Here is a 27045-nt window from a genome sequence, read left to right as displayed (position 1 = left end):
CTCAAATACCCAAAGATTATAGTGAGATATTTAGCAGGTGAGAGCAAGAAAACAAGACAAAAAGTGGGGAGGAGTTCCCAAAAAAGCAAAATAACAAAATAGAAGAGGAAAGTCCAGTGACAAACATAGCCAAGTCATGTAGACTCTTGTTGTTGTTGTTCTTGTTGTTGTTTTAAACGTATTTTTTTCAATTAACAAGTATTTGTTTTCTTTCTCTCCTACCTTCCTCTTCCCCAATTGAAAAAAAAAATAAAAGAAAAAATGTTTGAGCAATCCCCAGGCTGATGTAGCAACCATATTTGGGAAACAAAAACAATCATGGGAAAGAGGGTGGTTGTTCCTCTGATTTGGTGAGACTCTCAACATTCCTGTGGGCTGTTGTTGTAAGAGAGAGGCAAGGGGAGACCTTCTGCTGATAACAGTGTTATTATATTCCTATATCCCTTGGTGATTCTATGAAATATCTTAATTAACACCACTGCCACCTGAGAGTTTTCTTCCATTTATAACTATCTCTGAAGACAAAGTTTTATAAAGACTTTGGGAAGTCCTATGCCATTTCAGTATATCAAATATTCAAGGAGATGGAAAAATGACAGGTGAAATCAGAACTGCTAGAGTCACCTTCATCAATACTGTGAATATCCACTCCCCCACGCAAAGATTCATGCTTATTCCAAAAATAAAGCAAGAGCTTTAAGCCTGCCTGAAGATGCTCAATTTCTATTATATATTTCTTCCTTAGAAAGATTGTTACTGATGAACCATATTAGCATCTCGCATAGAAAGACTTTCTATGGAGTTGGAATGGGCAGCATTGAGACAGTTTATGCAGTGTCAGACTGTTATTGACCTTGTAATCTCTGCTAGTTCATAATGATAAATACAAACCATTATTCCTTACCCTATGGCATAGCCACTATGCTTAATCACAAGAAACAGATGGTCCCAAGACACCAATTCAAGAACAATGCCTTCTGCATAATTAAATTGATTAGTTAAAAATTGGTCAAGTCAGGTATTACATTATTCCAAGGGATTCTGTGGTTCACTATTAGTGTTTTGGGGCCTTTTATATTCCTATTATGATTTCATGCTGTCATTTCAAAGTCAAGTTAGCCCAGAACCATCTGACAGTGATAATATTCATATGGAAGGCCTGCTTCTTGTTCCTTGCTTGGTGATTTTATTACTTGGCACAGCATGCATTCCTTTAAGTTTTACTTTTAATTTTTGGCTTACCTCTTCCCAAAGGTACCTTGTGTTCTCATGTAGCCTGATGGCTGCCCCTGCTGTGACAAACCACTTAAGCCTGTTCTTCTAGACAATATCCATGTCCTAAGCCTTTCTTAATACTCTGAATTTGTCTGGTGCCTCCATGTCCCAGGAACCTATTCTCTCAGCTATAGAGACAAGCCAATACATGTGGAAAGGAACTGATGATGACTTTACCTGTTTTCCCTTTCAGATAACTTTGTTCATTTCAAAAGAGATTTTACTGATTTAACTCAAAAGAGTCATTAAATGCGAGATTTTTAGGTGCCATGGCAAGCCAATGGGGAGGTTATTTTCTGTAGGAATAGGGAAAGAGGAAAGGGAATTGCTTTCTTTCTTTTGGACAATCACCATAGCACACATGACCCCATCTATGTGTCTAGTCAAACACACATATAACAATTTTGAGTCAAATCTACCTGCTTAGATTTCTGTATTCTGTATTATTGAGTTCAATAATGAATATAATTGTGCAAACCCCTGGCGATGCTAGCACATAAATCATCTAATAGAAATCATGCTTATATGAAAAAATATGAAAAATAATGTCACCAGGATCAAGAATAAATTTCCATTCCTTCTGTTGGTTGCTATGCAAAGGGGATATAGCTCCTTGTATCTTCCTTCTCTGTCTCTCATTGTTTTTTCACTCTGCAGTGACTGCATGGTCTATTTGCATCTTCTTCACAGTTCTCTTGTCCAGACATTCTCTGGAAATGAGTACTCTCCCTTTGACTGAGCACCTCTAACTAACAATTCCTATAAATCCTTCAATGCTTTGGCTAAGATTTTTTAGACCTGACATTAGTTCCAGAGTTAAAATGAAGCTTAGAGAGTGATGGCATTCTGGAAGAGATGGGTACCTATTGAGAACTGCATTTCTATGGCAAACTCCCATTATTTTATTTTTTTCTGGATCAATAAGAAGCAATTTATTTTTCCCAATCAATAGTATTTTATTTTTCCAATTACATGTAAAGATAGTTCTCAACATCACTTTTATATGATTTTGAGTTCCAAACTTTTTCTCATTCTCTCCTTCCCAAGATGGCAAGCAATCTGATATAGGTTATACAAGTACAATCATATTAAACATATTTCCACATTAGTCATATTGTGAAAGAGGAATCAGAACAAAAGGGAAAAACTATGAGAAAAAAGAAACAAAAAAAGTCAAACTAGTATGCTTCAATCTGCATTCAGACTCCATAGTTCTTTCTCTGGATGTGGATAGCATTTTCCATCACGAGCCTTTTGGAATTGTCTTAGTTCATTGTATAGCTGAGAAGAGCTAAATCTATTATAGCTGATCATCACACAACGTGACTGTTACTATATACAATGTTCTCCTGCTTCTGCTCACTTCACTCAGCATCAGTTCATGTAAGTCTTTCCAGGTTTCTCTGAAATCTGCCTGCTCATCATTTCTTATAGCACTATAGTATTCCATTACATTCATATATCACAACTTGTTTAGCCATTCCCCACAAAAATTGCTGCTATAAATATTTTTTTGTACATGTGTGTCCTTTTCCCTTTTTTTATGAACTCTTTGGGATACAGACTTAGTAGTGGCATTGCTGTATGAAAAGGATATACAGTTTTATAGCCCTTTGGGCATAGATACTAATTGCTCTCCAGAATGGTTGGCAGTTCACTACTCCACCAATAATGCATTAATGCTCCAATTTTCCCACATTCTCTGCAATATTTTCCTTTTCTGTCATGTTAGCCAATCTCAGAGAGGTGGGGTGGTACCTCAGAGTTGTCTTAATTTTCATTCCTCTAATCAATAGTGATTTAGAGCATTTTTTTCATATGACTATAAATAGATTTAATTTCTTCATCTGAAAACTAACTGTTCATATCCTTTGACCATTTATTAATTGGGGAATGACTTGTAGTCATATAAATTTGACTGAGTTCTCTATATAGTTTTAGATATAAGGTCTTTATCAGAAATATTCGCTGTAAAAATTGTTTCCCATCTTTTTGCTTTCCTTCTAATCTTGGTTGCATTGGCCTTGTTTATGTTGCTTAAAAAGACATTGACCTTTTTAATTTTATGTAATAAAAATTATCCATTTCACATTTCATAATGTTTTCTATCTCTTGTGTGGTCATAAATTCTTTCCTTCTCCATGGATCTGACAAGTAAACTATTCTTTGTTCTCCTAATTTGCTTATGGTTTCACCCTTTATATCTAAATCATGTACCCATTTTGGCCATAAGGAATATAACAAATTCTAGTTTGTACAGAACATATGCTAGAGAAGGTAAGACCTACAACTGCCCTTTTCAGTGATCAAGTTGTCAAAACATTGGAATTTATCTGGATTGTTTGGAAGTGTTGGACCTGTGACATCTACCAATGTGGATATGCAATTTATTTGTAACTTAGAGAGTTCCGTTTTTATTTTTGTATATTTAGAGAGTTGATTGGGAATACTGAGAGTTTAAGTGCTGTGCTCTAGGGTCAACATAACCAGTCTGTGTCAGACAAAGGCTAGGCCAGAAACTAGGTCTTACTCACTTCAAGACTGGTCCTTTGTCCCCTTTCCCTTGCTACCTCAAATAATCAACCTAGATTGAAAACTACAGCAAAGCATTTAAAGGCAGTAAAAAAAAAAAAAAACTTATACTTGCCCATCTCAGTAAGCTTTGTATCAAAATATTTTCACTTTTGAAGTCATAATTCTAAAGATAGAAAGTGAGTGTTACATAGAACAAGGGAGCAAGATATACTGATGCAGGTAGGAGGAGAAATAGAAATCGTCATGATTAAGGAAAAATCAGTGGGTTAAAGGCATATCTCATCATTCGTGGACTATATAGGGAAACACTAAGATATTTTGTGAATTTATTCTTACCACAAAAAAGCAATTATGCCTTGCTCCTCAAAACAATGCTGATGAAAAATTGAGGTTTAAAAGTGACTAAGGATGCAAGAGGCCTTTAAGGGAAGGCAAACATTAAGAAACAAGCAAATGAAAGCAAACTCATTTTATAAATGTGTACTTTGTATTTTTAAAACACTTCATTGACTTTATATGTGTGGAATTTTAACAAAATGAAGGACAAAAAGAAAATATTGTTTGCTGTTTTAGCTAAGGAGTAACAAAGATGGCAAGGAAGATAAAAACAACAGTGGAATATTACAAAGACAAAGAATGTTATCTTGCCTACACAACAGAGGAGATTTGGATTGTTTGATGAGAATGGGCAGCATAGACAAATCCTTTAGGTACTCTGGGCGAGAAACACCCCAAAACTGACTCTTTGGGTTGCCTTAACTTTTGAGTGGAACATGAACATGTTATTGTTTTTGTTGTTTTCCAGTGGATTGCTTGAGATTTTGTTCTTCACTTAAAAGCCTGATTGAGGATGGTAAAAATACATGTGAAAACAAGAAAAGAAAAACCTCTAAAGTAGAAATCTGTATGCAACTAAGAACAAGTCATTGCACCATACTTAGAAATTCAACTTTTTCAATGTAACTGTTGTTTTGTAACAAGAAGAAAGTACAAACCTAAAAACAGTTTGGAGTCATTTGAGGACTGGATTTAGAGTGTCAGAATCAGAAAAAAATTTACTAGTCCTAGAATCATATGCTGTTGGGAGACCTAAGAGTTTATCTTGACTTCCACTATAATTGGAAAAATGAAAATAGCTATCAATAATATTTTTCAAGATGTCCACCAATAACTTTTTAAAGTAAAATTTTTTTGATAACTTGCTTGTGCAAGTTTATCTGTTTCCTACTGTATCTCTCTACTTCCATTATCTGAGAGACATGCTAAGTAACAAAGAATATTTCTTTTTTTAATTTAATTTAATTATTTTTATTTATTTTTTTGTTTTCAACATTTACTTCCACAAGATTTTGAGTTCCAAATTTTCACCCCATCTCGCCCCTCCCCCCACCCCAAGATGGCATGCATTCTAAATACCCCTTCCCCTAGTCTGCCTTCCTTTCTATCTCCCCCCTCTTCTATTATCCCCTTCCTCTTCAATTTTCCTGTAGGGCAGGATGGATTTCTGTACCCCATTTCCTGTATTTCTTATTTCCCAGTTGCATATGAAAACATTTTTTTTAAACATGTGTTTTTAAAATTTTGGGTTCCAAATTTTCTCCCTTCCTCCCTCCCCACCGACCCTCATTGATTAGGCAAGCAACTAAATATAGGTTATATATGTGCAGTTATGCAAAACACTTCCATAGTAGACATGCTTTGAAAAACTAACTCTATTTCCCTTAATCCTATCCCACCCACCCATTTATTCTATTCTTTCTTTTGATTCTGTCCCTCCTCAGAAGTATTTGCTTCTGATTACTCCCTTTTCCAATCTGCCCTCCTCTCTATCATTCCCCTACTCTCTTGCCCCCTTCCCCTCCCTATTTTCCTGTAGGGTAAGACAGATTTCCACACCCAATTGAGTGTGTATGTTATTCCCTTCTTAAGTCAAAATCCTATGAGAATAAGATTCACTCATTCCCTCTCACCTTCCCCTATTTCCCCTCCACTGTAAGAGCCTTTTCTTTTCTGGTTTTTTGTGTGTGTGTGTGTGGGGGGGGGATAATTTACCCATTCTACCTCTCTCTTTCTTCTTCTCCTAGTATATTCCTCTCTCACCCCTTAATTTTATTCTTCAGATATGACCCCTTCATCTTCAACTCACCCTGTGCCCTCTATCTATCTATTTATATCTGTATATGCATACATATAATTTTTTCCCCTCCAACTACCCTAATACTGACAAAGGTCACATGAGTTACAAATATCATCTTTTTATGCAGGAATGTAAACAGCTCAACTTTAATAAGTCTCTTATGATTTTCTCTTTCCTGTTTACCTCTTCATTTTCCACTTGAGTCTTGTATTTGAAAATCAAATTTTCTATTCAGTTCTGGTCTTTTCATCAAGAATGCTTGAAAGTCCTCTATTTCACTGAATGACCATTTTTTCCCCTTCAGGATTATATTCAGTTTTGCTGGGTAGGTGATTCTTGGTTGTAATCCTATCTCCTTTGCTATCCAGAATATTATATTCCATGCCCTGTGGTCCCTTAATGTAGAAGCAGCTAAATCTCATGCTATCCTGATTGTGTTTCCACAATACTTGAATTGTTTCTTTCTGGCTGCTTGTAATATTTTCTCCTTCACCTGGGAACTCTGGAATTTGGCTACAATGTTCCTAGGAGTTTTCCTTTGGGAATCTCTTTCAGGAGGAGATCAGTGGATTCTTTCAATTTCTATTTTGCCCTCTGGTTCTAAAATATCAGGACAGTTTTCCTGGATAATTTCTTGAAAGATGATGTCTAGGCTCTTTTTTTTGATCATGGCTTTCAGATAGTCCAGTAATTTTAAAATTCTCTCTCCTGGATCTATTTTCCAGGTCAGTCATTTTTCCAATGAGGTATTTCACATTGTTTTCTAATTTTTCATTCTTCTGGATTTGTTTTACAGTGTCTCAATTTCTGATAAAGTCACTAGCTTCCAATTGCTCTGTTCTAATTTTTAAGGAAGTATTTTCTTCAGTAATCTTTTGGACTTCCTTTTCAATTTGGCTGATTTTACTTTTTAGGGCATTCTTCTTCTTGTTGGCTTTTTGGACCTCTTTAGCCATTTGGGTTAGGCTATTTTTTAAAGTGCTATTTTCTTCAGTATTTTTTTGGGTCTCCTTTAGCAAGCTGTTAACTTGCTTTTCATGATTTTCTTGCATCATTTTCATTTCTCTTCCCAGTTTTTCCTCTACTTCTCTTACTTGCTTCTCAAAATCCCTTTTGAGTTGTTCCAAGGCCTGGGACTGATTCATATTTTTCTTGGAGGCTTTGGATGTAGGAGCTTTGGCTTTGTTTTCTTCTTCTGGTTGTATGTTTTGATCTTCTTTGTCACCAAAGTAAGATAATATAGTCTGACTCTTTTTGCTCTGCTTACTCACGATCCTGGCCAATTACTTGAGTTTTAAACTCTTTGTTAAGGTCAAAGTCTGCCTCCAATGTGAAGATGTTCCAATGTACCAAGCTTCGGGGGTTTGTACAGCTGTTTTCAGAGGTACTTCTAGGGACCTGTAAATTTTCAGTTCTTCCAAGGTGCTATGATAAGGGGCAAGGTGTTTCCTCTCCACCATCACAACAAGCTCCATTGCACCAGCGCTCCTTTCCACCCCAGGACCACCCCTCAGAACTGTGACCCAGATCCAAGCACAGGTAAAGCAAGAGATTCCTGCCTCAGCACTAGCAAAGAGATCCCTGCAATCCCCCTCTGATCAGCCACTCGATTCCCCCTCAGTCTGTGGGCTGGAAGCTCAGGAAACAGTCGCTGCCCCAAGCCATGCTCGAGACTTGTGGCTGAGACCTAGCTCCTCTCTCACCGCAGTCACAGACTTTTACCACTGACCTTCTAGGTTGTCTTTGGTGTTCAGGGGTTGAGAAGTCTGGAAACTGCCACAGCTGCCTGTGATTCAGTCCTCTGAGGCCTGCTCCAGGTTCACTGAGGTCTGTGTGCACACACCAAACTGCGCTTCTGTCCCCACCCGCTGCGATATACCTTTCTGATCAACCATCCAGGCTGTCTTTGGCTGGAAATTTGTTTCACTCTGTCTTTTGTGGGTTCTGCTGCTTTAGAATTTGTTTAGAGCCATTTTTTTAGGTATTTGGAGGGCTTTGGAAGAGAGCTCAAGACAGTCACTGCTTTCCCTCTGCCATCTTGGCTCTGCCCCCCCCCAGAATATTTCAATGAGAAAAGAAAAAAGGAAGAGGAAAAAATCAGCAAAACTGATAAACATATTTTTAAAAATCTGAAAATATATATAATATTTCATGCCTATGGATCTTCCATCTCAGCAGAGTAATGCCTCTTTTCATGCCTCTTTTTTGGTGATAATGTTGTTCTGTGTAATGTGGCAAGATCCACATTCAACTGTTTTGTAGTGGCTCTTGCTCTTTCTATTTACATTATTATAATGACTACATATATGATTTTTTAAGCTTTGCTTACTTCATTTTGCATCATTCATGTCTTTCCATGCTTTTCTATTAATCACATTAATTATTTTTGTAGCAGAGTGGTATTCCATTACATTCATACAATACAATTTGTTTTGCTATTTCCTAAACAGTAGGCATCCACTTTGTTTCCAGTTCTTTGCTATTACGTGTGCACGCACACACACACACACACACACACATACACATACACACACACACCATGTTGGTACAAATATCTGATTTTATATGAGGACTTTCTTCTTATTAATTACCTCCTTGGGGTATATGCCTAAAAATAGAATCTCTGGCTCAAAGGGGACATTTTAGTCACTTTATTTGCACAACTCAAAATTGTTTTCTAAAACAATTATATTGAATCATAGCTCCACTAATAATGTACTAGTGTAGTTATCTTATCACAGCCCCCTAGACTCTGGATATTCCAATCTTCCATTGTCTTTACCAATTTGCTTTGAGTTAGGCAGAACTTCAGAGTTGTTTTTATTCACATTTCTCTTTCTCCCCTCTCAAAAGAAGAATTGCTAATTATAAACATATATACACATATGTATGATATGTGAGTGTGTATCCTTTGGTCATTTATCTAGTGAGGAATGCTTTTTTGTTCTGCATGTGTATTTATTTAGGTTAGTTGTCCATATATCTTAGATATCAAACCCTTCACTGATAAAATTGATATAAAGATTTTTTTTCACATTCAATCACTTCCTTTTTTATCTTAACTGCAATAGTTTTGTTTGTGCACAAATTTTTCAGTTTCATGAAATCAAAATTATTCATTGCATCTTTTGTAATTATCTTTCTTTTGTAACTTGTCTCATAAATGAGTCTGGTAGAGTATTTTCTTTCTCAAATTTTGAGAAAAAATATAGTGAAGTTTTGGTACTAATTACTCTTTAGAAATTTGATAGCATTCTCCTATGAATTCATCGGGATTATGAAGTTTTCCTTTGGTCATTCCTTTAGACCTAGTTCTATTTCATTATCTATCTATTTGGTCTTCTGTGAATATGGGTATTTTATATTTTTGAAGGCATTCCCCTTTCTTTTGTGTTCTCAGTTGTGTCAGTATTTAACTGCATAGTAGGTTCTGATAATCCTTTTTATTCCTTTTGGTTTGGTGATTTCATCTTGTTCATTTGTTATCTTGTTAATTTGATTTTTTTCTCCTCTTAAATAAGGTTGGCTAAAGGTTTGTCAATGTTTTTAGCCTTTTAACAGGCCATATTTTTAATTTTGCTGATCAATTCTATGGTTCTTTTGGTTTCTCATTTATATATCTGTCCTCTATTTTTCAAATATCTCCTCCTTTGTGCTTATTTTGGCTTTATTTGTTGTCCTTCATTTTTTTAAATACACGTTCAGTTTATTACCTTCTTTTCTATTTGATTAATTTATGTTTTGGGGATATTATTTTCATCATGAGGACTCTTTCACTGCATTCCACGTGTACTTCTTTTTTTTTCCTGTAACTCCCCCTCCTCCACAATGGTGTAGACAGAGTTGATACCTACAATTTGTTGCCACAGAATGGTAAGGTGAGGGTAGAGTTTGCTGAGAGATGGTGTTATAGCGGCAAAGAAATTGCTGAATTCATTCCCCAGAACACAAACCAGTAGGTTGGCATGTGCCACTCTGCCAGAATATAGGAGGTTATAGGGAAGAGGATGCTGAGTGAGTAAATTAGGGATTAGAGATTAGTCTTCTCAGATTAATTAATTCATTAGGCTGTTACTTTGTTAATTTTCTTGGTGAATTGAGGTGTGGAGATAGATACAACTGTTATATCTCTGATGCAGTCCCTATTTTGGGTAGATTTGGGGGAATTTATGAGACTAGAGAAAACATTTAGTCCTCCATCTTGTTGGTTACCTGAGCATATACTCATCATCAATGACCAATAAATTTATACTATTTTATCACCTTGAACATCAAGTTTTGTCTCGTTTTGTTTTGTTTTGTTTTTCGTTATAACTAATTCATTATAACTCTCTATGGAGTCAACTCAGACTAAGACTTCCAACGTTCTGCCTTATATAGAGAAAAAATTGATTTTCATTATCCTCTTAAAATTCATCCTTCATATATCTAAAGTCATTGAGTTACTCTTTCAATTTGTATCCTTCATCCCAAATAACTTCAAACTCTAGTCCTTTGAAATAAATGATAAATTGTAAAGTATAGTGCCTGTGAGTTATCATTATCATTATTACTGTTGGTGCTATGATTGTTACAACAACCCATACTATTAAGTATCTACCATGGGGTAGATGCTGGAGATACAAAGACAGCTATGAATCAGTCCCTGTCCTCAAAAAAAATGGACACAGAAAATTAAACACCATTATTATTATTGTCCTTCAAACCTTCCTCCAGCGCTTAGCTAAATAGATAAAGAACAGAGTCTAAATGTTGGCCGATTTATATCTGATGATATGAAAAACCTTTGCTGCTTCAAATGACCTCACTTAGGGACATGCAAAAGAAACAAGGGATCTTCTTCCCATCTTCATAGAACCCTCCCTTATGATAAACAAAAACAGGTAAATAAAATGAATCAACAAAGCTATCAAGTCTCATAGCATATGCAAAGTTCAGAAAATGTATTTCTCCACTTGTCAACTAAGAGGAGAGGGGTATGTGTCATTATTCATTCTCTAAAACTTATATTTATCCATGTTCTTTAGGAGAATCTCTCTGGCAGCCACAGGACCCTCCTGAATCTGACCAAGACCACCATAAAGGTCCATTAAAGGAAAGTAAGAGGAAAGACATATTGTGTTTTAGTGCATATAAAGGCATACTCACTCACTCCTTGGTCCTGTAAGTACTAGAATAATGTCAGTTATTGTAGCCATATCTGTTTCTCTCTTTGTTCTTCTACTAATTTTTATCTCCTATCCCCAATATATATACAGGGGGTGCAAAAAACTTGTAAAGTTTCTATCAGTCTCTGTTGTAAGGATCTATCTCCTACCTTTCAAGTACATTATCTTCCATGGACACAGTTATACATTGGTACTATTAGTTTCCTTCATTGGGGTGGAATCTAAAAGAATGCTGTCTGACCCAGACCGACTACAATAATGTGCTTATGTGTTTAGATCTCTAAGTCGTGTTTGGGGGTAATTAAATTTTCTGAATATTGTATAAGAACTTGTATCTGTATATTGCTTGTGTTCCATGCTTAGAACTTTTGAATACATGATCATGAGAAGCAAAAGTTTTGCTTGCAGACATTGGTGAAGGCCTGGAAAATCTATGACCTCATCTTAAAAAAAGTACTTGCAGAATTTTTAGAGAAGAATTTCATTATGCAAGTGAAAAAAAAACTGCAAAGCACTTTATAAGTGTAAAATATTTGGATGGGTATTTAATAAGAATATTCTTAAATTGAAATGAAATTCTGAGCACCATAAAATTACCAAACTTCAGCACTGCAGGTAAAATGCATTATCATTTTTCTTGGTTGCTTAGGGAAATAATAATTCAGTAGATACTTTAATAGTTTATGGAAATTAAATTGTTTGGTGCTTCCTTAAAACACTGTCTTAATAGTATTTACTCCTGAAGCATGCTTTCTAATCTAGTCAGGAATAAATATACCTTTATCTCTCAAGTCATAATATGGAGCAGTAAAGTGAAGAAGACCTATTATCATTTCTCATGTCTTTTCATTTCTATCACATGCATCACATAGTGAGTTCCTGCAGTTTTAGTGCTGTGGATTCAATACAAACTTGCTAGAAATTCACTTTTCCCCCTGGTGGGCAGTCTCATTCCAGTGAGTAACAAGAGGAGTTTGAACTGTTCACCTTTTTAAGATGGCTGAGCCATTTATTTCAGTGCCTCAGGCAACTAGATAATAAATTATGGCAGAGAGAATTGGATTTGTTCATAAAATGAGCAGTACTTAGCAAGGTTTCTTTCCAGCTGCATGATCCCAGGGTATGTTTGTTCCATTTCCTTCTTCAACTGTGTTAAAGTCTTGATGAGAACAACAACCAATCACAACAGAGCAGAAAATGGCTAGTACAATTTGTCAGGGATCATCTTAATTCTGAGTAATACAGCTAGAGAATTAGCTGTGTTGAAGCTGAATGGATTGAATGAACTAGATGATGAAACTGAACTAATCTTGACTAAACTCTTACTGCGCCACTATCTTTGAGGCTATGCTATGAGACCAGATGTAATCCTTTTAGCTTTTCACTAACTTTGAATGAGGTCTAAGACAGACCTTCTTCAGATGGAGAATTCATCTTTATCCAAGTGTCTGAGTGGAATTCTAGGGGATTTCATACATATAGATGAAGATAATCTCAATTTCATTAGATGAAAATGGAAAGGATTGGATTAGTTCATCTCTAGGATCCTTTTAGCTCTAAAACTGTGAGCCTATTTAGTTGTACTCTTCTGGTTCTCATTTTACTTTTCTGGCAGTTCCTTCTTTTTCTCTTTTTCTGTCTTCTTATTTTCTTACTCCTTGACCATGAGTGTCACCTAAGGCCCTGTCCATGGCCCTCTTCCATTATTTCTTTACCCATCCTCCCTTGATATTCTCATTCATCTCTTTGACTTCCATTATTAATGCTAAAAAGAAACCACCCAAATCTGTATTATTTACCCCAGTCTCTAGAGTTCCAGTCTCATATTTCCCATGTGGAAATCCTTCCAGGATCTCAAAATCAACAATTATAAAGCCAAACTTCTGTTTCCTCCAAAAAACCTACTCCTCTCCTCTAATTTGTCTATTTCTTTTAATCAAACCACCATTTTTCCAGTCACCCAAGTTCAAAACCTTGGATTCATGTTTGATAGTTTCTTCTCCTCTATCTTATGCCCAATGCATTACTCTGTTCACATCAGTCCTCTATTAAATACAATTAACAAGCTAAAGTTATACCAAAGTGACTCAAAAACTTTTGATGGTTCCTAATTTCTAACAAATAAAACATTAACTCCCTGATTTTGGAATTCAGTGTTTTCCACAATCTGGATTTAGTTCCCATTTCTAGTTTTAGCTTAATCTGCTCCATTTCACATACTCTGTCAAATTGATTCTATTTCAGTGAAAATGATTATTCTAGTCATTCTAGTCACACTTAAATATCTTCTCATCTGAATTTTTCCTCTCCCATCTCAGTGTCCTTACAAATGCTGTCCATATATCTGGGATTCCCTCTTGCTGCCACCCCCAACCCATTACCTGATATTCTGAATCCCAAATCAAGATATAGTATCTCTTCCATGAAGCCTTCCCTGATTCTGCAGATAAAAATAATCTGTCCTTCCTCAAATTCCTCATAGCATTTTGTCTCAACATTTTTAGGTATTTAGCCTATTCTGTATTATATTATAGTTATTTGTATTCATGGTCCCCATTAATTGTAAGCATCTTGAAATAAGAAACTATTCATAGCTTCATCTTTGTATCCCCAGTGCCTACCAAGTACAATGCATAAATACACACACACACACCAAACACACACATACACATGTATATATATATATATGTGTGCGTATGTGTTTGCATGTATATATCATGTGTGCATATATATACATATGTATGTATCTTGATACATTTTCATTGAATTACTTTATTGGATCAAATAGGATGATAAAAAATTCAGGTCTAAATCTTAATCAGGAATTGATGGGAAGTAGAGAGAGTAATTCAAGGAAAACTGCAAGACTGAAGACATAAATCTAGGAGTCTCCACAAAGTTTAACTTACAGTCCACCAGAAAGACATTTGTATGGGGGTGGGGGTTAGGTAGAGATAAAGGCAAAAAGTAACAATTAAAACAGGATTCCAGGGTCCTAAAACACAGACATTAGAAGGATGAGGAAAAATTCTTTGGAACTTAGGTTCCAAACTTGGGTTTGGCTGAATATCAATAATATGTAATAACTGTGCACTGGCTTTTCAAGATTGTATGGGCTATTCAGAGTTTACTCACCAATGAGTATGATTTGACACTTACACTCTAGGTAGTACATATAATAAGATGCTAGATGGCACAGTAGAACATTGTGGAATCAGGAACATTGAACTGGAGTCAGGAATACATGAGTTTGAATTCTGCCTCGGATTGTTACTAGCTGTGTAAAGCCTAGACAAGTCATTTAACTTCCCTTTTCCTTAGTTTCCTCATCTTTAAAATGAGTTAGTTGGATTTAATTACCTATAAGGCCCCTTTACTACTTTAGATCAATATTTATTTCTATATATTTACATACATATTATTTATATATAGATCTATATATTACTGCTTTAGATCCTATAATTCCATCATTCTATAAAGATCAGGAAAACAAAACATTGAAATATATTCATCTATTTGTTAAATGATTGCAGTTATTTGTCCATTAGAAAAATAACTCAAAATCAACTTGGCAATACAGTATTTAGGACCAACAACTTCAATGTTACAAATTCATCATCAATGCAGAATGTAATTTCAGAATGAAAATAGACATTTTTCTTTCATGATTCATGAAATCATGTGCCTGAGATAGCTTGGTGTGGGAGAGGGGAAGACCTATTAGATTAGCATTGGATGGGTTCCCAAAGAAGTGATGTGGGGGGAGGGGGGTTTCACAATTCAAGTTTATACTAGACCTTAAAAAAGATGCTTGGCCACTGGATGAGAGCCCAAGTGAGAACTGCTAAAGAATTTTCCATTCTCAAGGCACCATAGAGGCTGGGAAGTTCCTAGTCTTTGAGTCTGGCACTGGAAAATGTGGCCAAACAGCATATTTGAAACCACAGTGCAAAATAACGGGCTGTGTGATTATAGCACTTACTTATTGGATATCCATGTCTCAATGGCTTGAAAGTGTTTTCAGGAACCAACAGTGCTCCTGTTTTAGCAAGTGAAAACATTCTAAGGAAAAATACTGACAGTCAACCTCAAAAGTGCATTGAACAGCTCATGGAGAAATTCTCATTCCTTCTACCCCCAGGTAGACGACAACACTTCACTAGAGGGAGTTCTAGTGTATCTCTCAGGTTTACAGAAAACCCAAGACATTTAATTTATTTTTTTTTTCTCTATGAATGACTTTCCTAACCAAATGAGTACAAGTCCTTTATGTCCCTCATGTTTAAAACATCCTTCCTATAACTGGTAGCTGTACATTTGAGAACTTGTTTTTGTAAATATTTCTCAGAAGGGGTCACTTGAAAGGGTTAGGATAGTAATATACTACTCTGCACAATCTGGTTGAATTACTCTTCAATCAGAAACATGTACATGTAACACTTCCCCTCCCTCTTTTCTTCATTTAATAATTCAAGATATTTAATAGATTCTGTCAGAAATTTGTTTGACTTGGACAAAAAAGATTTAAAACCCATTAAGCTGGGATAGCAACAAATAAAATACTTAAGGGACCCTATTTGAAATTGGTCATTTTGGGAAAAATACAAAATAATTCTGAGTTAGGTAACAAATTTACTGTATCCAGGAAAATATAGCATGTCATATTAAGGAAAGAAGGAAGGAAATTTTGGGTAAGCTTATACTTCAAAATGTACATAGTGCATTTCTTCCAGAAGCTCAAATAATTTGACTGTTTCATTTGTCTTAAACAAATTAGCCTCTGATTAAAAAAAAAAATGTTTGCTAAAGTTGGTAGAAAAACTTCACAGTGGAAAAAAAAAGTGAGTTTTCCTAAAAAGCCCAGGCACCCCACCTAAATGAAAAATAAAAATGGAATGTTTCATTCATGCCAAAATACACGTAATATAGTTCTTTCCATGCACTAGGTAGTCCCGTATAGATTTACTCTTTCTCTATCTGGAGAAAACTAATAGTTTGGACACTTCATTACAAATATTTTTATGTTTTTTGAAAAGTACTCTAACATTATAATTTTACTTCTTTAAACCATGTCTAAGATATGAGATAATTTCCTTTTGCTCCCTAAGACATGGCACATGCAAAAGTTTCAACTATCTTGTCAACTGTGGTTTCACAGTTTGCTAGTGGGAACTCCAATATGAATGCCAACTCATTCCAAATAAACTAGTAACCAACCACGAGAAGGGAAAAATGACAGATGAATCCACATAGTGTGGATTTAGGACCGTCCTGGAATTCCCAATCATGCTCATTCTTGGGTCAAAACAAAATTACTTACTGAAATGATATTGTGTTGACCTTTGTTTTTAGTTGGATTATGGATAAAGAAGCTTTTGCCTCAGACAGTGCTTGGTATTCTTTGGCCTTCAATGTTCTATTCCATTGACACTTTTTGTAGCGAGAACTCTCAGAGACATTTGTTTTCAATACATCCAATAATTTCTCAGTCACCTTTACTTAATTCACCAGGGTCCCAGGTATAACTGTGTGTTTATTCATCCTCCTTAACTAGTGCCTGCCCACAGACCTCAGGGTTAGCATAATGTCTGGGATTTAGAAATCTGACTGCCAACCAGCCAAATATGGAGCTCTGAACAACTATTCAGTTTTTACTGCATTCTTGAGGTTGGTCCAATTCTGTCTCAAATCACAAGAGTTTTTGGAGTTGGAAGGGACTTCACTGGTCATCTGCTCCCACTCATACTCAAATGGAATCCCTACTGTAACACAGCAAACAAGTGCTCAACAAGTTTCTTCTTGAAGAATCCAAATGAGAAGAAAGTCTTGATCTCCCAAGATAGCCCATTCCACTTTGCTGCAGCTCTAATTGTTAGGAAGTTTTCCAGACATCCTGCCTAAATTCATCTCAGTGAAACTTCCAGCCATTACTCCTTGTTCCTGCCCTTGGAGGCTAACAGAACAAATCAAATCCATCTCCACAGGACAGTCTTTCAGATACCTGACCACATGACTATGTTTCAGTAATGCCCAGCCCCAGCCTTATAGAGGCTTGCCTTAGAGGCAACTGGGTGTCACAGTGGATAGAATGCTGGGTCTGGAGTAAGCCTCAGGTACTCATTAGCTATGTAGCCTTGTGCAAATCACTTAACCTCTGTCTGTCTTAGTTTTCTCAACTGAAAAAAAAAGTGGGAATACTAATAGCACACAGCTCACAGGGCTGTTGTGAGGATAAAATGACATAAGTTTTTTAAGTGCTTAGCATGGTGCCTGGCTCATAATTGGCACTTAATAAATGTTTCTTCCTTTTCCTTTTCTTCTCTAGGTTAAACATGACTAGTTTCTTCAATAGATCCTTATGTGGTATGGAATCAAGTATTTTCACCATTCTTGTCATCTTTCTCTGAAACTTTCTAGTTTTTATTAGTATCATTCATAAGTGGTGGTATCCAGGACTAAACACTGTATTCCAGATTTGGTTTCACCAGGGCAGAGTACAAAGGGACCATCACTCCTTTATTCCTAAAAGCTTTGCTTCTCAATGAAGCTCAAGTTGGTGTTAGCTTTTTTTGCTGTTCATTCTTAGTGACATTTTAGTACAATGAAGCCCCAAGTCCCTTTGTTTCCCAGGATACTATCTCTGCTTAGTCTTTTCAGTCATGTCTGGTGCTTCACAAATGTATTTGGTGTTTTCTTGGCAAAGATTCTAGAGTGGTTTGCCATTTCCTCCTCCAGTTCATTTTACAGATAAGGAAACTGAGTCAAACAGGTTTAAGTGATTTGGTGGGATCACATAGCTAGTAAGTGTGTAAGGCTGGATTTGAATTCAGAAAGATGAATCTTCCTCACTCCAGTCTTGGATCTCGATCCACTGCACCAGCTAGCAGCGCATTTCTAGGATAGATTTACACTAATCTAAATGATTCTAGAAGAGGGAAAGAGGATTGGGCAAAGCAAATTTTTTCCTTTATCTGAAGTGCCTAGGGAACATGGAATTGCAAAACCTTTGATCCTAAGAAATTCATACAGACCAGATCTTGGACCTGCTTCTCAAAGATTTAAAACCTAGTTTAGTAGATCTAGTTTAATCCATGTCTCAGAGGACTAACCTAGACTTGTACAACAAATGGAATTCCTTGGCAGGGTGTATATGAGGGAGTGGGAGGGATGGCAGTTGTTACAAAGACCACTTCTGTTCTAGTGCCTTCAGAGTTTACAAGGACAATTAATGGAGCTTTCCACAAATTCTAGCCTTACAGGGACTGAACTCTCCACACAGGAAAAAGCAAATGGATAAAGAATGTCAATTACCCAGACTGTGACATTGGATAGAAAATCTGTAGAACTAATCTTTAAGCATATGGATTTTGGACAGAAACAAAAACAAAACAAGACAAAACAATGAGCTGATGAGCTGGTCCCAGAGTTGAATAGGAGAGTAAGGGGGAGAAGGAAGAAGAAGGGGAGAGAGAGAGAGAGAGAGAGAGAGAGACAGAGAGACAGAGAGAAGAAGAAGAAGAAGAAGAAGAAGAAGAAGAAGAAGAAGAAGAAGAAGAAGAAGAAGAAGAAGAAGAAAAGAGAAGAAAGAGAAGAGAAAATCAGATACAGAGGAAGGAGAGAGAGAAAGGGAGAGGAGGAGAGGGAGATGAAGAGAGGGATACAGAGAGGAAGGGAAAGAAAAGGCAGGGGACCAAGGGAAAATGTGAAAGAATATAATTTCCAAAAACATTGGCCCAGAAAAAGAAATCTGTTCCACCCCCACCCTTTGGATGGGATCATATTTTTAGAGTTAAAAGAGATCTTAAAGCCCCTTGAGTCCACCTGCCTCAACATGTAGATGAAGAAACTGAGTCTGAGAAAGGTTAAGTGACTTGCCCAGGATTATACAGCTAATGAATGTTTGAATCAGGATTTGAATTCAGGCCTTTCTGACTTCAAGTACAGCACCATATTCACCATACTGCCCATATGCCTCTTCTGGAGTTTTATCGTGCCTCTGGTACTTCCACTGATCTCCAATACAACAAATGTTAGTAACTTCTTTGGTGCAAGAAAATCATCTTTACCTTCCTACCACATTCTATTAGGGCTCTTACATCTCATGATAGATCAAAGTTTTACCTGCAATCTTGGGATTTCACCACAAGGAAGAGGAAGACAGTGAAGGAGAGGTGAGAAGGCAGGGCATCCCACCTTCTCTATTTACTGAATTAAATTTCTATTAGAAGCTGAACAGTCTTGCTTTCCTTGTTTTCTTTCAGCAAGTCTTAAAGAAATTAGGACTATGCCAATTATTCTTTCTATTCTTCAGTCTAGGTCTATCAAGTTTTTTTTTTTAAAGATGTAATCAGTTTAGAGAAAAACTGCACCATTTTATGCAGAAAACCATTCTTCTAATCCAAAGGCATTGAAGATTACCCTAAAATCTATACCCTCTCTGAGTCTGAACCCATGGACAGCCCATTCAGCAACCAGAATCAAACAAGATTTTACTTAGTTATAACATGGCTATTTTAGATATCTATGAGGCCAGAGGATCAGAGCTTGAAGGGACGCTTTAGACTATTAAATATAATCCCCTTATTTTGGAGATGAGTAAACTTAAGCTCAGGGAGTTTAAATGACTCATCAAGGATCATACTGCTAGAAAGGCTCTGAGGTAGGATTTGAATTCTAACTAAACTCAAGTTTAGTACTCTATCCATTATACCATGATGCCTCTCCAAGAGTCTTTTACTTCAGCAAGACCAGTGGCCAAAATGAGTGCCCCATAGGGCTATTGTTGATTCAAATTGGGAATTCCCTCAGTATGATCATCAACTAAAAAAGCTCAGACATAGTCAGGCCAGGCTTAAGGGAGACATTTTATTTATAATGATAGGTATGTTGTCTCTGCTAGATTTCTGCCTGCAACTAAGAAGTTCAAGAACTCAACAACTTTGAACCAGTTTTCACCTAAAATGAGCAAAGCTGGGAAGAGCTCACATTTCAATAGCCCTTTATGACTTAAGAAATGATGCCTTCAAAGCAGTCCTCGGAGGTAGGATGGAAAGTATCCTTACCAACATTTTATAGATGAGGTGACTAAGCCTCAGAGACACTAAATGACTTGCCTACCTTCTGATTCCAAATTCAGGGCTTTCTGTACTATACTATGCTACCTCTAATCAAACTATAAGGAAGCCAAATACTTCAACTTAATAAAAATAATTTCCCACATCATAAGGATTTATCATATTCTTATTCTTTTATCTCCTTTCTTAATACTATTCTGAGAAATCTCAGCCTCAGAAAGCTCTTTCCTCCTCATTATGACTCCCTCCCTCGGAGGGAGTCATAATACTATTTTAGGAAGGACCCTAGTCACATTTCACCTTATTCTTGCCTGGACCCTCCCTAGACTCCCCTTCTTCTCTCTTGCCTCATTGCTCCACTCCCATCCTCAGTCTCTCCCTTCTTCCAGAATCCCTATATGATTTACTCTTATATTAAAATGTAAGCTCCTTGAGGGTAGGGGCTTTCTTTCTTCCTTGTATTTGTAACCACAAGGCTTAGAACAATGCCTGTCACATAGTAAGCACTTAATAAGTATCTTTCTTTCTTTCTTTCTTTCTTTCTTTCTTTCTTTCTTTCTTTCTTCTTCTTCCTTCCTTTCTTTTTTCTTTCTCTATCTCTTCCTTTTGCTCTGTCTCTCTGTGTCTCTCTGTCTCTCTTTCTCTCTGTCTTTCTGTCTGTCTCTGTCTGTCTCTGTCTCTGTCTCTCTCTCTCTCTCAACTTCCATGTACTCAGGGCAGCAAATTCATAATGATAATGTGAAATCTCTGACAAACCTCAGTAGAAAACATAATAACTTTATAAGTATATATTTTCTGCGATGTAGCTGCACAGGGATACTGTTTTGTAATCTATAATCTAAATATCTGCTCATCCCATAAAGCCATCTGAAAACACTTTCAAAAGAGGGAAAGGATAACTACAATAGACTTTTCATTTATGTTCCCCCATCATAATTCTGTGCACATATTCATTACACATTTCATGTTATTGCCAAATTCCGTGTATACATGTTTATAATACAACACATATTTGTTACTAGCAGTTACACTCTCTTTAAATGACTAGAACAGGGGTGGGAAACCTGTGACCTCAAGGCCACATGTAGCCTTCTAGGTCCTTGGGTGTGGCCTTTTGACTGAGTTCAAGTTTTACAGAACAAATCCTTTTATTAAGGGAGTTTTTTCTGTGAAGTTTGAATTCAAACAAAAGGCCACACTTGAGGACCTAGAGGGCCACAAGTGGCCTTGAGGCTGTAGGTTCCCTACCCTTAGACTAGATCATTCACTGAGAACCATTTACAGCTATTATGACCATTATCTGTGAGTTCAATAAGCTCATATTCAAGTAGGAACACATACAAGTAGATTTTCTTTCAAAAATTATAAAACAAAAAGTCAGTTTGAAATAAATTCAACAAATAAAGTATCTGCTAAATTATTTTTTTGTTTCACTTTAATCTCAATCCCCAAATAATTTGCTATTTGCACTACTAATAGCCCTCTTTTGATTTTGAATGGTGCTAAATGATTGTTTATAAGAAACAAGTCTGTTATGGAGTACAGTGTTACCTTGGAATCTTTCCATTTCCCTAGTTAAAAATCTGTGTTTGAAATCCCTGTGGTAATTATCTTTGCATGTCTCTGAGTGCATGTTTGGTCCCATATCCAGAAATAGCCAGTTTGCAGATGCCATAGGTATCTGAATATGGCCATATCAATAGAGTTCAAAAAATGTATCTGTCAGGTTCTAAGGAGAAAAAAAGAAAGGGCAAGAGATGAAAGACGGTAGAGAATAAGAGTCAGGCTCAGATCTCTCTCTCTGTCTCTCTCTGTCTCTCTCTGTCTCTCTCTGTCTCTGTCTCTGTCTCTGTCTCTCACACACACACACACCACTGCCAGATTCATAAAATACACAAAGAGAATAAATTATTTTAGTTGGAAAGATTCCTTAGGACAGGAAGGGGAAAATGCTCCTTTCCCCAAAAAAAGAGATAACTTAACATTTAACTGGTGTGCTGAGGTACCCTTTCCCTCTAATGAAAAATTGTCTTGAGTGCAATTTTTTAAATTAATTAAAGAAACAAACAAAAATAACCAGATGAACATTATGGTAGACAATGAGGAAAGATAGACATGACAATTGTAACACATTTACCCTGTCTTTCTTTTATCTCTTCTTCTTTTTCACTTCTTTCTTATTCAATCTTTCCTCAAACTTACTCATCCATTTTGTCAGAAAAGGAAAATAGAGATGAATAGGAAGGAAATAGGTCAGAGATTGGTGGAGAAAGACAGAAGGAAAAATCAGAGGGCTAGAGAAGTGAAGAGGACCAAATCCCAATCAACAATATTCTCCAGTGTACTTTTTTTTTTTCCCAGTTGGCCAATTGTATTTTTAGGGACTTGTTTTCTACAGTTAATTTTTGTCCTTCCATTTCCAAGCTATTGACACTCTCTTCCATACCTCTCATTTCTTTTCCCATTTTTCTTCTATCTCTTTTATTTGACTTTTAAAAATCCTTCTTGAGCTCTTCCAAGAAGGCTTTTTGGGCTTCAGACCAATTCATAGTCCCTTTTGAGGTTTTGGATGTGGGTATATTGACAATGTTGTCCTTTTATGAATTTCTGCCTTGATCTTCCCTATCACCATAATAAGAGTCTATGGTCATTGTTTGTTTCTTTTTGCTCACGGTGTTTGCTTATTTCCTGACCTTTAAAAAATTTAACTCTCCTACTGGAGAGCAGGGGGCATTGACCCAAGCTTCTTGTTCTGGGATCCTGAGGCCTGGTCACTGGCTTTGTATACTGGGGCCTCGGGTGCTGTTGGAAGTTATAGGGTTCTGGCAGTTTACCTGGTGTTGGGCTGGAATCAGCATCACTGGAGCTCTAGGGGTAGGGGTGGGGAATCTGGCCCCTGGAGGATGCCTGCTCACTCACGGCCTTGAGCTCCTTTCTTGGGCTCCAGCTCATCAGGGCCTTACACAAAGATGTTTTGCTGCTGGAGGATGTGTCTCAGCATGGGGCTTTACCTCTTGGAGCTGTGCTTCCCAGAGTTTTGCTGAAGCACTGGGAAACTTGGCTGCCAGAGAACACCATGGCACTTGGTGATTTTCTGAGTGGGTGTCCACCTGTTCCACTGTCCGTACTGAGGCACTTGGGGGTCCTGGTTTGGTGCTTGCCTGCTCCACCACCCTGTGGTTCAGGATCTCCCCCTAGCATGCTGAGGTAGGGCTTTCTGTTAGCTTGCTGGGATGAATCTCATTCTGTACTGTTCCCCCTCCCCCAGAACGAGAGGGGCCTTTCTTGTTAATCCCCCAAGCTTCCTGGGCAACAAGACTGCTGCCCCCGGTCTTTCTGCTGGTTCAGTTGTTCCAGGGTTTTCCTGGGGTGATATTTTCTGTGCTTTCAGAGGTCAATAAGGGAGGGTAGGAGCATTTACTTCTTGCTCTGCCATCTTGGCTCCCAGAAGCGGGAACAATATTCTCAAAGTCTGTGATAAGTTAAAAATCTTAACTAGTACCAAAAATTTGCAAGAATTTTTCTCTTTAAAAAGGATGAATTAAGAGAAAGGGAGAACAAAGAGACCAAATGAGTTTTAGGATGAACCAAAATAGTCTTAGTGATTGGTTTCCTTGTAGTTTGATACTTAACCTTAGTTAAAGTTAGAATAAAAACAATTCAGCATTAATGAATTATGGAATGTTTCAACTTTAAACATTGGCTGTAGCAATCTAGTTCCAAAGATATACTAGCCAACTCACCATTTTGTCTGAGATTGGCCCTGTTGGTAAAGCAAGCTCATTACACCAGAGGGTCAGGTCCAGACAGGGACAGTTCCTGACTGACTGGTAGCTACCCCCATTATAGCTCTCGTGGATCCCTCTGCTCTTCACCAGGGCACTGAAGCCTTTAAGATTCCCATCGGTCAGCTTTTGTTGGGCTGGCACTTCAAATTTCTCTGTAGGCAATGTGTCAGGTGTGGGTGGGGGTAAATCAGCTACGTGATCACCTAACAATGAGAAAGAAGTTTTGATCAAAACAGTTCCAAGCATTTGTGTTACACATTTCACCTTATAACCACTTGAAAGGCTGTTGTAAAGATTTCTTGCTAGTACTGGTGGAAGGGTAATGAATGTGAGATTCAGAGATCATTGTATTATTTTTTCCTAAGTATTCATCTTATTAGGGGAGCTAAAGTAACAGTTCTGGTCTGATTGGTGATTATGATTCACTTACCCCAGTAATGGTCAAAATATTGAATTTAATTTCAATGAGACAAACAAATGCTTTTGCTCTTTGGTACATGATCTGGAATATTTTTAAAGAGTTTAGAGGATGTTTTATGGCTGACGTTTTAAAAATGTAGTCTTGTCTCTTCCTTCTCTATTTTTTCTTAATATTTCCTCTTTTTATACATTAATTATATGGATTAAATGTTTTTCAAGTAAACTAACAAGAGAAAAACAAGAACTGAATCAGTTTTGTATATGGATTAAATATTAATGGACGTTATTAAAAATATTTTAACACACTTTTTATCAATAGGTAGTACTTATTCTAAAAAAATCAAATTTCCTTTGAAGTAATGAAGAGAGCTGTCTCTAGTTTCTGTTTGTTCATTTCTCCTCTCCTCCCTTTTTCTCTTTCCCTCCTTTTTTTTCTTATCTCTTCCCTTCTCTTCTCTCTTCTCTTCTCATTATTAAAATGGCAGTTACTATTGCATGCAGAAGGTGAATAATATAGAGAGAAAAGGAAAATAACAAGGAGGCTTTTCCTCATGTTAGCTTTCCTCAGATTCTGCTTTTCTTTCACTCTGACCTTTATGTTTTCCCTAGTCTTTCACACCATAACCACTCTAGGCATTTCAGCTTGGACTATCCCAGAAAGTGTTTGAGCATCTGCCTGATGATGCATGGAATAGACAAGACTGAAGTGTGAGCCATAGTTATAAACCAATCCCAGAGCACTTAGCTTGCTGTAACCCTCCACCTTTCCCTTTATTTCCTATGAGAAATTATTTCCCTAAAAGCTCTATTTTGTACATTGGAGCCCAAGGACAGAAGTAGTCTAATCCTGTGATAGTATTACAAGATAACAGTTCAGAGATCTGGCATACCCTAAAATGGTCAATCAGCTTTATATCAAGGAAACAGAAAAATTGCTGTGTTTCTTTTAGTGTTTCAGACATTAAAGTTTATAAAGGTAACATGGTCCACATAGGGCTAGACTTGAAACCAAGAAGTCCTGAGTTCAAATCCTGCCATGTACTAGCTAGGAAAAGATTGGAAAACTACCTAATATTAATGAGCCTCCATTTCCTCATCTGTAAAATGGTGATAATAATATCTGGAGTATATATTTCTTGGAGTTTTTGTGAAGCATAAATGTGATTATTCATGGCAAGTATTTTGTAAACTTTTTTACATAAATGTAGGAAATTGTTAGAATTACAGTTTAGATTTGTAAGAGACAAGATTTTAACATGATTCTTCAGGTGTTGTCTGACCAGGACAGAGTGTGGAGGGTCTATTACCTTCTAGAATATCAGTGTCATCTAAAATTAGTGGGGCATCTGTGTGGCACAGTAGATAGAGTTCCCAGCCTGGAGTCAATCCTGAGTTTAAATCTGGCCTCAGATACTTATTAGCTCTGTCACCCTAGGGAAATCACTTAACCTTGTTTGCCTCAGTTTTCTCATCTGTAAAATGAGCTGGAGAAGGGAATGGCAAACCACTCTAGTATCTCTGCCAAGAAAATCACCAGTGGGGTTATGAAGAGGCAGGATGTCTGAAAAATGACTGAAAAACAGCAACAACAGAATTAGTACCTGTGCTGGGATTCACAGATTGTTATCTTTAACTTTGTTAACTTAAGTTTGTGTTAAGCCAAAACCCTTAGGCTGTTTTCATATGAACTAGTGACAAACCATTCTAAACTTGTGTAAATGATTTTTTACAACTCTCAGACTCGTCATTTGTCCTCTTTCAAATTTCAGCTGTTTGCTTCTGATACATTTTTACAGGTCATTGAGATATGTAAAATCCTGAGTCTTTCACATTCCACATGGTTAGCCTTTGCTCCAAGTGTGGCTTCACCTATCAATTAGATAAGTATATTATTTATTTTAGTTGTTGATTATAATATTATAAAGTACAGGGCCAAAGATAGAAAAATGAGCTATAGTGGCTGACATACATCTGTAAGATAGGATTTAGAGCTAGAAGAGGTTTTTAAAGCTCCCTTTGTTCATCATCTCACTTTTCAGATAAAGAAATTAAGACTCAGAAAGTCTGAAGGGAGGATGGGAAAGGAACAAGCATTTTCTCATTTGATTATACAAAGAGTAAGGAGCAGAGTCAAGGTTTGATCCCAAGATGTTTGGTTCAAAATCCAGAGCCTTGCTCATAATAGCCCTAGACCATGCTGCCTTCCCATTGGTTAATCTTCTTTGGCCGTTATAGTCTAACAAGATATGAATCTATCTGACTATACTGTACACCTGCCTATGTTCCTCAATCTTGTCCAAAAGGATATTAAAAGGGACTTTGGGGAAATTATTTGCTTAAATTGAGATGTACTGTGTCTTTGATATTTTCCTAAATATCAATCTTAAAAAAAGACTGTTTCCCCAAAGGAAGAAACAAATACCACCTCTCATGAGATACAAGCAGTCATCACTTTTAGATGAAATTCATTTTTGGAGGCTTCATCTCGAGGTGAATTATGAAGTCCTGACTTTATGAAGGGCTGTTTGGGTCATTTATTGCTTATATTTGTGCTCTAGTTGACTATATACTTTATTCTCTGTGTATAGCAATATATCTCCTCAAGCTTGAAAATAAATAGATGGAAGTACGAAAATAAATAGATAAAA

The 27045-nt window shown here is 36.7% G+C and overlaps 1 pseudogene; it reads right to left on the bottom strand.

The window, feature by feature from the left end:
- LOC114053996 overlaps nt 1-27045 on the bottom strand; it is a 75676-nt pseudogene that overhangs the window by 11323 nt on the left and 37308 nt on the right.

Source organism: Vombatus ursinus, unplaced genomic scaffold (assembly GCF_900497805.2).
Source record: "Vombatus ursinus unplaced genomic scaffold, bare-nosed wombat genome assembly UNPS02014812.1, whole genome shotgun sequence".
NCBI classification, from domain to species: Eukaryota; Metazoa; Chordata; class Mammalia; order Diprotodontia; family Vombatidae; genus Vombatus; species Vombatus ursinus.
This window is presented reverse-complemented; position numbering and strand designations above follow the sequence as displayed.